Below are 11230 nucleotides of genomic sequence, written 5' to 3'. Positions count from 1 at the left end.
AGCCTCGCCGCCCCCCTTCTCACGATGCACGTGAGGCTCCCCCTCCTTCTCATCTTCCCCTCCACCCGCGCGTGACTGCGCCCGTCGACGCCACTACCACTTGTCGCTCGCGTCGTCCATGCCGCGACTCCGGTGCCCGCCTGCCTCCCCGCTGATGTCGCTTGAAGCTACATTGGTATTTACCCAAAGAGGAAGGGATGATGCAGCACAACGGCGGTAGGTATTTCCCTCATATATGAAACCAAGGTTATCGAACCAGTAGGAGAACCAAGCAACACAACGTAAGCAGCCCCTGCACACAGATAACAAATCCTCGCAACCTGACGTGTTAAAGGGGTTGTCAATCCCTTTCGGGTAACACTGCCAGAAATTGGTGTGTGACAGGAGAAAGTTGTAATAGATTGAATAAATAGATCGCAAATAAAATAAAGTGCAGCAAAGTCTTTTGCGTTTTTTGGATTAATAGATCTGAAAATAAAAGCAAAGAAAAATAGATCGCAAAGGAAAATAATATGAGAAAGAGACCCAGGGGCCGTAGGCTTCACTAGTGGCTTCTCTCGAGAAAAATAGCAAATGGTGGGTGAACAAATTACTGTTGGGCAATTGATAGAACTTAAAATACTCATGACGATATCCACGCAATGAGCATTATATAGGCATCACGTCCAAGATCAGTAGACCGACTCCTGCTTGCATCTACTACTATTACTCCACACATCGACTGCTATCCAGCATGCATCTAGTGTATTAAGTTCATGGAAAATGGAGTAATGCAGTAAGAACAATGACATGATGTAGACAAGATCTATCTATGTAGAGATAGACCCCATCGTTTTATCCTTAGTAGCACCGATACATACGTGTCGGTTCCCCTTCTGTCATTGGGATCAAGCACCGTAAGATCGAACCCACTACAAAGCACATCTTCCCATTGCAAGATAAATAGATCAAGTTGGCCAAACAAAACCCAAATATCGGAGAAGAAATACGAGGCTATAAGCAATCATGCATAAAAGAGATCAAAGAAACTCAAATACTTTCATGGATATAAAAGGATAGATCTAATCATAAACTCAAAGCTCATCGATCCCAACAAACACACCGCAAAAGAGTTACATCATATGGATCTCCAAGATACCATTGTATTGAGAATCAAGAGAGAGAGAGAGATGAAGCCATCTAGCTACTAACTACGGACCCGAAGGTCTACAAAGAACTACTCATGCATCATCGGAGAGGCACCAATGGAGGTGGTGAACCCTATCTAAGATGGTGTCTAAATTGGATCTGGTGTTTCTGGACTCTGCGGCGGCTAGATGAATATTTCGTCAACTCCCCTAGGATTTTGGGAATATTGGGGTATTTATAGAGCAAAGAGGCGGTCCGGGGGGCACCCGAGGTGGGCACAACCCACAAGGGCGCGCCCTGGAGGGTTGTGCCTCCCTCGGGGCACCTCCCAGGCGCAGCCAGAGCCTGTTGTGTTCCTTTTGGCCCATAAAAATTCTTCGTAAAGTTTTGTGGCATTTGAACTCCGTTTGATATTGATTTTCTATGGTGTAAAAAACATGAAAAAACAGCTACCGACACTTGGCATTATGTCAATAGGTTAGTACCAAAAAATGATATAAAATGATTATAAAACATCCAAGATTGATAATATAATAGCATGGAACAATCAAAAATTATAGATACGTTGGAGATGTATCAGCATCCCCAAGCTTAACTCCTACTCGTCCTCGAGTAGGGAAGTGATAAAAACATAATTTTTGATGTGGAATGCTGCCTAACATGTCATACCATATTTCTTTCTTTATTGCATGGACATTTGGACTTTTATATTGTTCAAAGCAATAGTCTAGTTTTGACATGATAATTTAAATACTCAAGCATATCAACAAGCAACCATGTCTTTCAAAATATCAACTAAAATAAGCTATCCCTAGCCCATCATGCTCAACCATTGATCCATTCATGAAACACACTCGCATATTAGCTACACCCAATACTCAAGTACAATCATATTGCCTCCTAGTTGGTGCTTTTATAAGAGAAGATGGAGACTCAAATTCAAAATAAAAATTGCATAAAGTAAAATAGAGGCCTTCGCAGAGGGAAGTAGGGATTTGTAGAGGTGCCAGAGCTCAAAGCAAAAAACTTAGAGATAAAAACATTTTGGGAGGTGTATCCATCCCACCAACGAAAACGACTTAGAGTTCCCAACTTCCATGCTTAGATATATCATAGGCGGTTCCCAAACAGAAAATAAAGTTTATTCCTTTTTCCACCATACTTTCACTTTCCATGGCTAGCCGTACCCACGGTTGCCCTCCATACCAACACTTTCCAAGGAATTTATTATTCAACAACATAAAAGTAAATTCATTTTTTTCATTTCGGGACTGGGCATCCCTAATACATTTGTCTTACTCTCATGCAATGACAAGTGAATAAACACTCATCTTGAGAATAACACATCTAGCATGGAAAATATTAGCCACTCCTCACCGCTCCGCGAGCGAAACAAACACACAAAAGAGAACTTTATTTTTGAAAATTAGAGATGCCACATGCAAATTTGCTTAGAAAGGCAAAAGAATACCGCATATAGGTAGATATAGTGGACTCATGTGGCAAAACTGGTTTAAAGGTTTTTGGATGCACAAGTAGTGATCATACTTAGAGCAAAATGAAGGCTAGCAAAAGATTGAGAAGCGACCAACCAAAAAACGAATAATCTCATAAGCGACCATTAAGCATAACTAACACCGAATAATGCACCATAAGTAGGATATAATTTCATTGCATAACTATTGACTTTCGTGCTTGCATAGGGAATCACAAACCTTAACACCAATATTCTTACTAAAGCATAATTACTCATCAAGATGACTCACATATCACATCATCATATCTCAAAACTATTACAAAGAATCAAGTTTATTTTTTCCGATGATCTTCATGAAAGTTTTTATTATATCCTTATTGGATATCTATCACTTTGGCACTAATTTTTATATGTTGCTTTTGACAAGCTCAAACAAATATAAGTGAAGATCATGAGCATAATATTTCTTTCTCTCAAATAAATTTAACTGAAGCAAGAGAGAATTACTTGAAAATTTTACTAACTATCAAATAAATATAAGTGAAGCAAGAGAGCATTTCTTCAAAAATACTAAGCACACCATGCTCAAAAAGATATAAGTGAAGCACTAGAGCAAGTCCAAAGCTCAAAAAAAATTGAAGTGAAGCATAGAGAGCAATTCTAACAAGTCATGACATAATGTTGGCTCTCTCAAATAGGTGTGTCCAGCAAGGAATCAAGACTTAAAACACAAAATAAAATAAGCAAAGAATCATATCATACAATACGCTCCAAGCAAAACACATAGTATGTGACGAATAAAAATATAGTTTTGAGTAAAATACCGATGGTAAGAGGGGATGCCACTCGGGGGCATCCCCAAGCTTAGTTGGTTGCTCATTTTTGGATAATGGCTTGGGATGCCGGGCATCCCCAAACTTAGGCTCTTCTACTCCTTATTCCTTCATCCATCATAAGATAACCCAAAACTTGAAAACTCCAATCACAAAAAACTCAACAAAACCTTTGTGAGATCCGTTAGTATAAGAATAATAAATCACTACTATAAGTGTTGTATCAAACCAATTCATATTTTGTTCTTGTATTATATCTACTGTATTTCAACTTTTCTATGGCAAAAACTCATCAAAGAAAACCATAGAGCCATCAAAATAAGCACACAACACAAAGAATACAGAATCTATCAAAACAGAACAGTCTGTAGCAACTTGACTATTTTGAATACTTCTGTAACTCCAAAAATTCTAAAAAAATAGGACGACCTGAGAAATTTGTATATTGACCTACTTCAAGAGAAACAGGTATTTTATCGCTCTCTGGTAAAAAACGAAAATTGTTTTCGTGACCGTAGAAGTTTCTATTTTCAGCAAGATCAAACAACTATCACCCAAGTAGATCCTAAAGTCTTTACTTGGCACAAACACAAATTAAAATATAAAAAACACAATCATAACAGTAGCATAATTTGCTAACACTCAAAAAAAGGAAGCAAAAAGCAAAACTAAATTTTATTCATTGGGTTGCCTCCCAACAAGCGTTATACTTTTACGCCCTTAGCTAGGCATAAAGCAAGGATCTAAGTTTTGTCCTCTTTGGTTCGAGTTCCATAAGATGTCTTCATGATTGATTCAGAAGGTGGCCTAATTCTTATTCTAGGTAAGTGTTACATACCCTTCCTCAAAGGAAATTGGAACTTAATGAAGGAAATATGCCCTAGAGGCAATAATAAAGTTGTTATTTATATTTCCTTATATCATGATAAATTTATATTATTCATTCTAGAATTGTATTAACCGGAAACTTAGTACATGTGTGAATACATAGACAAACAGAGTGTCACTAGTATGCCTCTACTTGACTAGCTCGTTAATCAAAGATGGTTAAGTTTCCTAGCCATAGACATGAGTTGTCATTTGATGAATGGGATCACATCATTAGAGAATGATGTGACTGACTTGACCCATCCGTTAGCTTAGCACTATGATCGTTTAGTTTATTACTATTGCTTTCTCCATAACTTATACATGTTCCTATGACTATGAGATTATGAAACTCCCAAATACCGGAGGAACACTTAGTGTGCTATCCAATGTCACAACGTAACTGGGTGATTTTAAAGATGCTCTACAGGTGTCTTCGATGGTGTTTGTTGAGTTGGCATAGATCGAGATTAGGATTTGTCACTCTGATTGTCAGAGAGGTATCTCTGGGCCCTCTCCGTAATGCACATCACTATAAGCCTTACAAGCAATGTGACTAATGAGTTAGTTGTGGGATGTTGCATTACAGAACGAGTAAAGAGACTTGCCGGTAACGAGATTGAACTAGGTATGATGATACCGACGATCGAATCCCGGGCAAGTAACATACCGATGACAAAGGGAACAACATATGTTGTTATGCAGTTTGACCGATAAAGATCTTCATAGAATATGTAGGAACAAATATGATCGTCTAGGTTCCGCTATTGGTTATTGACTGGAGATGAGTCTCGGTGATGAGGTATGTGAAGTAGAGTCCGCACGCTTAACGTTCGATGATGGTATGTATTATGAGTTATGTGATTTGATGTACCGAAGATAGTTCGTAGTCCCGGATGTGATCACGGACACAACGAGGAGTCTCGAAATGGTTGAGGCATAAATATTGATATATTGGAAGGCTATGTTTGGACATCGGAAAGGTTTCGGATAGGTTCGGGCATTTTCCGTAGTGCCGGGAGGTTACCGGAACCCCCCGGGGAGCTAATGGGCCTTAATGGGCCATGGTGGGAGAGAGGAGGAGGCGGACAAGTGGGAGGCGTGTGCCCCCAAGCCCAATCCGAATTGGGAGGGGAGCCGGCCCCCCTTGCCTTTTTCTCCCTCTCCCTCTTCCTTTTTCTCCTACTCCAACTAGGGAAGGGGGAAACCTACTCCTACTAGGAGTAGGAATCCCCCCTTGGGGCGCGCCATAGGAGGCTGGACCTCCCCTCCTCCACTCCTTTATATACGAGGGAGGGGGCACCTCATAGACACACAAGTTGATTTCTTAGCCCTGTGTGGTGCCCCCCTCCACAGATTTCCACCTCAGTCATATTGTCGTAGTGCTTAGGCGAAGCCCTGCGTCGGTAACTTCATCATCACCGTCACCATGTCATCATGCTAACGAAACTCTCCCTCGGCCTCAGTTGGATCTAGAGTTCGAGGGACATCACTGAGCTGAAGTGTGCAGATCACGAAGGTGTCGTGCGTTCGGTACTTGATCGGTTGGATCACGAAGACATTCGACTACATCAACTACATTACTTAACACTTCCGCTTTTGGTCTATGAGGGTACGTAGACACGCTCTCCCCTCTCGTTGCTATGCATCCCTAGATAGATCTTGCGTGATCATAGGAATTTTTTTGAAATATTGCGTTCCCCAAAAGTGGCATCCGAGCCAGGTCTATGCATAGATGTTATATGCACGAGTAGAACACAAAGGAGTTCTGGGCATGGGTATATACATATTGCTTGCCATCACTAGTTGTTTCTTGATTTGGCAGTATTGCTGGATGAAGCGGCCCGGACCGACATTACATGACCGCGTTCATAAGACTGGTTCTACCGATGTGCTTTGCACACAGGTGGCTGGTGGGTGTCAGTTTCTCCAACTTTAGTTGAATCAGATTTAATGAACATGGTTCTTTCTGAAGATCAAAAAACAATCACTATACCGCGTTGTGGTTTTTGATGCATAGGTAAGAACAGTTCTTGCTAAGCCCGTAGCAGCCACGTAAAACATGCAACAACAAAGTAGAGGACGTCTAACTTGTTTTTGCAGGGCATGTTGTGATGTGATATGGTCAAGACGTGATTATATAAATTTTTGTATGAGATGATCATGTTTTCAAACACAGTTATCGGCAACTGGCAGGAGCCATATGGTTGTCGCTTTATTGTATGAAATGCAATCGCCATGTAATTACTTTACTTTATCACTAAGCGGTAGCGATAGTTGTAGAAGCAATAGTTGGCGAGACGACAATGATACTACGATGGAGATCAAGGTGTCAAGACGGTGACGATGGTGATCATGACGGTGCTTTGGAGATGGAGATCAAAAGCACAGGATGATGATGGCCATATCATATCACTTATATTGATTACATGTGATGTTTATCCTTTATGCATCTTACTTTTCTTAGTACGGCGGTAGCATTATAAGATGATCGGTCACTAAATTTCAAGGTATAAGTGGTCTCCCTGAGTATGTACCGTTGATATAGTTCGTTGTGCCGAGACACCACGTGATGATCGGGTGTGATAAGCTCTATGTTCACATACAACTGGTACAAGCCAGTTTTGCACAAGCAGAATACTCGGGTTAAACTTGACGAGCCTAGCATATGCAGATATGGCCTCGGAACACTGAGACCGAAAGGTCGAGCATGAATCATATAGTATATATGATCAACATAGTGATGTTCACCATTGAAAACTACTCCATCTCACGTGATGATCGGACATGGTTTAGTTGATATGGATCACGTGATTACTTTGATGATTGGAGGGATGTCAATCTAAGTGGGAGTTCTTAAGTAATATGATTAATTGAACTTTAATTTATCATGAACTTAGTACCTGATAGTATTTTGCATGTCTATGTTGTTGTGGATAAATAGCCCGTGCTGTTGTTCCATTGAATTTTAATGCGTTCCTAGAGAAAGCAAGTTGAAAGATGATGGTAGCAACTACACGGACTGGGTCCATAACTTGAGGATTATCCTCATTGCTGCACAGAAGAATTACGTCCTGGAAGCACCGCTAGGTGCCAAAACCGCTGCAGGACCAACTCTAGATGTTATGAACACCTGGCAGAGCAAAGCTGATGACTACTCGATAGTTCAGTGTGCCATGCTTTACGACTTACAACCGTTACTTCAACGACGTTTTGAACGTCATGGAGCATATGAGATGTTCCAAGAGTTTAAGTTAATATTTCAAGCAAATGCCTGGATTGAGAGATATGAAGTCTCCAATAAGTTCTACAGCTACAAAATGGAGAAGAATAGTTCTGTTAGTGAGCACATACTCAGAATGTCTGGGTACCACAATCACTTGACTCAGCTGGGAGTTAATCTTCCGGTTGATAGTGTCATTGAGGAAGTTCTTCAATCACTGCCACCAAGCTACAAAAGCTTCGTAATGAACTATAATATGCAAGGGATGGATAAAACAATTCCCGAGCTCTTCACAATGCTAAATGATGTGGAGGTAGAAATCAAGAAGGAGCATCAAGTGTTGATGGTTAGCAAGACCACCAGTTTCAAGAAGAAGGGCGAAGGGAAGAAGGGGAACTTCAAGAAGAACAGCAAACAAGTTGCTGCTCAAGTGAAGAAGCCCAAGTCTGGACCTAAGCCTGAGATTGAGTGCTTCTACTTCAAAGGGACTGGTCATTGTAAGCGGAACTGCCCCAAGTATTTGGCAGATAAGAAGGATGGCAAAGTGAAAGGTATATTTGATATACATGTTATTGATGTGTACATTACTAATGCTCGCAGTAGCGCCTGGGTATTTGATACTGGTTCTCTTGCTAATATTTGCAACTCAAAACAGGGGCTATGGATTAAGGGGAGATTGGCTATGGACGAGGTGACATTGCACGTGGGAAATGGTTCCAACGTCGATGTGATCGCCGTCGGCACGCTACCTCTACATCTACCTTCGGGATTAGTTTTAGACCCGAATAATTGTTATTTGGTGCTAGCGTTAAGCATGAACATTATATCTGGATCTTGTTTGATGTGAGATGGTTATTCATTTAAATCAGAGAATAATGGTTGTTCTATTTATATGAGTAATATCTTTTATGATCATGCACCCATGATGAGTGGTCTATTTTTACTAAATCTTGATGGTAGTGATACACATATTAATAATATTGAAGCCAAAAGATATAAGTTTAATAATGATAGTGTAACTTATTTGTGGCACTGCCGTTTCGGTCATATTGGTGTAAAGTGCATGAAGAAACTCCATGCTGATGGACTTTTCAAATCACTTGATTATGAATCACTTGATGCTTGCGAACCATGCCTCATGGGCAAGATGACTAAGACTCCATTCTCCGGAACAATGGAAGGAGCAACATACTTATTGGAATAATACATACTGATGCATGCGGTCCGATGAGTGTTGATGCTCGTGGCGGGTATCGTTATTTTCCGACCTTCACAAATGATTTGAGCAGATATGGGTATGTCTACTTGATGAAACATAAATCTGAAACATTTAAAAAGTTCAAAGAATTTTAGAGTGAAGTGGAAAATCATCATAATAAGAAAATTAAGTTTCTACAATCTCATCGTGGAGGTGAATATTTGACTTATGAGTTTGGTCTTCATTGAAACAATGCGGAATAGTTTTGCAACTCACGCCACCTGGAACACCACGGCATAATGGTGTGTTCGAACGTCGTAACCACACTTTATTAGATATGGTGCGATGTATGATGTCTCTTACTGATTTACAACTATCATTTTGGGGTTATGCTTTAGAGATGGCTGCATTCACGTTAAATAGGGCACCATCGAAATCCGTTGAGACGACACCATATGAACTGTGGTTTGGCAAGAAACCCAAGTTGTCATTTCTTAAAGTTTGGGGATGCGATGCTTATGTGAGAAAGCTACAACCTGATAAGATCGAACCCAAATAGGAGAAATGTGTCTTCATAGGGTACCAAAAGGAGACTTTTGGGTACACCTTCTATCATAGATCCGAAGGCAAGATATTCATTGTTAAGAATGGATCCTTTCTAGAGAAGGAGTTTCTCTCGAAAGAAGTGAGTGGGAGGAAAGTAGAACTTGATGAGGTAACTGTACCTGCTCCCTTATTGGAAAGTAGTTCATCACAAAAATCAGTTATAGTGATTCCTACACCAATTAGTGAGGAAGCTAATGATGATGATCATGAAACTTCTGATCAAGTTACTACCGAGCCTTGTAGGTCAACCAGAGTAAGATCTGCACTAGAATGTACGGTAATCCTGTTCTGGAAGTCATGTTACTTGACCATGATGAACCTACGAACTATGAGGAAGCGATGATGAGCCCAGATTCCGCGAAATGGCTCGAGGCCATGAAATCTGAGATGGGATCCATGTATGAGAACAAAGTGTGGACTTTGGTTGACTTGCCCGATGATCGGCAAACCATAGAGAATAAATGGATCTTCAAGAAGAAGACTGGCGCTGATGGTAATATTACTATCTACAAAGCTCGACTTGTTGTGAAAGGTTTTCAACAAGTTCAAGGAGTTGACTACGATGAGACATTCTCACCTGTAGCGATGCTTAAGTCCGTCCGAATCATGCTAGCAATTGCCGCATTTTATGATTATGAAATTTGGCAAATGGATGTCAAAACTGCATTCCTTAATGGATATTTAAAGAAGAGTTGTATATGACGCAACCAGAAGGTTTTGTCGATCCAAAAGGTGCTAACAAAGTGTGCAAGCTACAGCAATCTATTTATGGACTGGTGCAAGCCTCTCGGAGTTGGAATATACTCTTTGATAGTGTGATCAAAGTATATTGTTTTATACAGACTTTTGGAGAAGCCTGTATTTACAAGAAAGTGAGTGGGAGCTCTGTAGAATTTAGGATATTATATGTGGATGACATATTGTTGATTGGAAATGATACTGAATTTTTGAATATCATAAAAGGATACTTGAATAAGAATTTTTCAATGAAAGACCTCAGTGAAGTTGCTTATATATTGGGCATCAAGATCTATAGAGATAGATCAAGATGCTTAATTGGACTTTCACAAAGCACATACCTTGATAAAGTTTTGATGAAGTTCAAAATGGATCAAGCAAATAAAGGGTTCTTGCATGTGTTACAAGGTGTGAAGTTGAGTCAGACTCAATGCCCGACCACTGCAGAAGATAGAGAGAAAATGAAAGTCATTCCCTATGCTTCAGCCATAGGTTTTATCATGTATGCAATGTTGTGTACCAGACCTGATGTGTGCCTTGCTATTAGTTTAGCAGGGAGGTACCAAAGTAATCCAGGAGTGGATCGTTGGGCAGCGGTCAAGAATATCCCGAAATACCTGAAAAGGACTAAGGATATGTTTCTCATTTATGGAGGTGACAGAGAGCTCATCGTAAACGATTACGTCGATGCAAGCTTTGACATTGATCCGGATGACTCTAAGTCACAAACCGGATACGTATTTTTATTGAATGGTGGAGCTATCAGTTGGTGCAGTTCTAAGAAAAGCATCATGGTGGGATCTACGTCTGAAGCGGAATACATAGCTGCTTCGGAAGCAACAAATGAAGGAGTTCTATCCGATCTAGGTGTCATACCTAGTGCATCAGGTCCAATGAAAATCTTTTGTGACAATACTGGTGCGATTTCCTTGGCAAAGGAATCAAGATTTCACAAGAGAACCAAGCACATCAAGAGACGCTTCAATTCCATCTGCGATCAAGTCAAGGAGGGAGACATAGAGATTTGCAAGATACATACGGATCTGAATGTTGCAGACCCGTTCACTAAGCATCTCTCACGAGCAAAACATGGTCAGCACCAAGACTCCATGGGTGTTAGAATCATTACACTATAATCTAGATTATTGACTCTAGTGCAA

This window comes from Triticum dicoccoides, chromosome 3A (assembly GCF_002162155.2).
Source record: "Triticum dicoccoides isolate Atlit2015 ecotype Zavitan chromosome 3A, WEW_v2.0, whole genome shotgun sequence".
NCBI classification, from domain to species: domain Eukaryota; kingdom Viridiplantae; phylum Streptophyta; class Magnoliopsida; order Poales; family Poaceae; genus Triticum; species Triticum dicoccoides.
The sequence above is the reverse complement of the archived record's forward strand: the minus strand, read 5'-3'. Positions refer to the sequence as shown.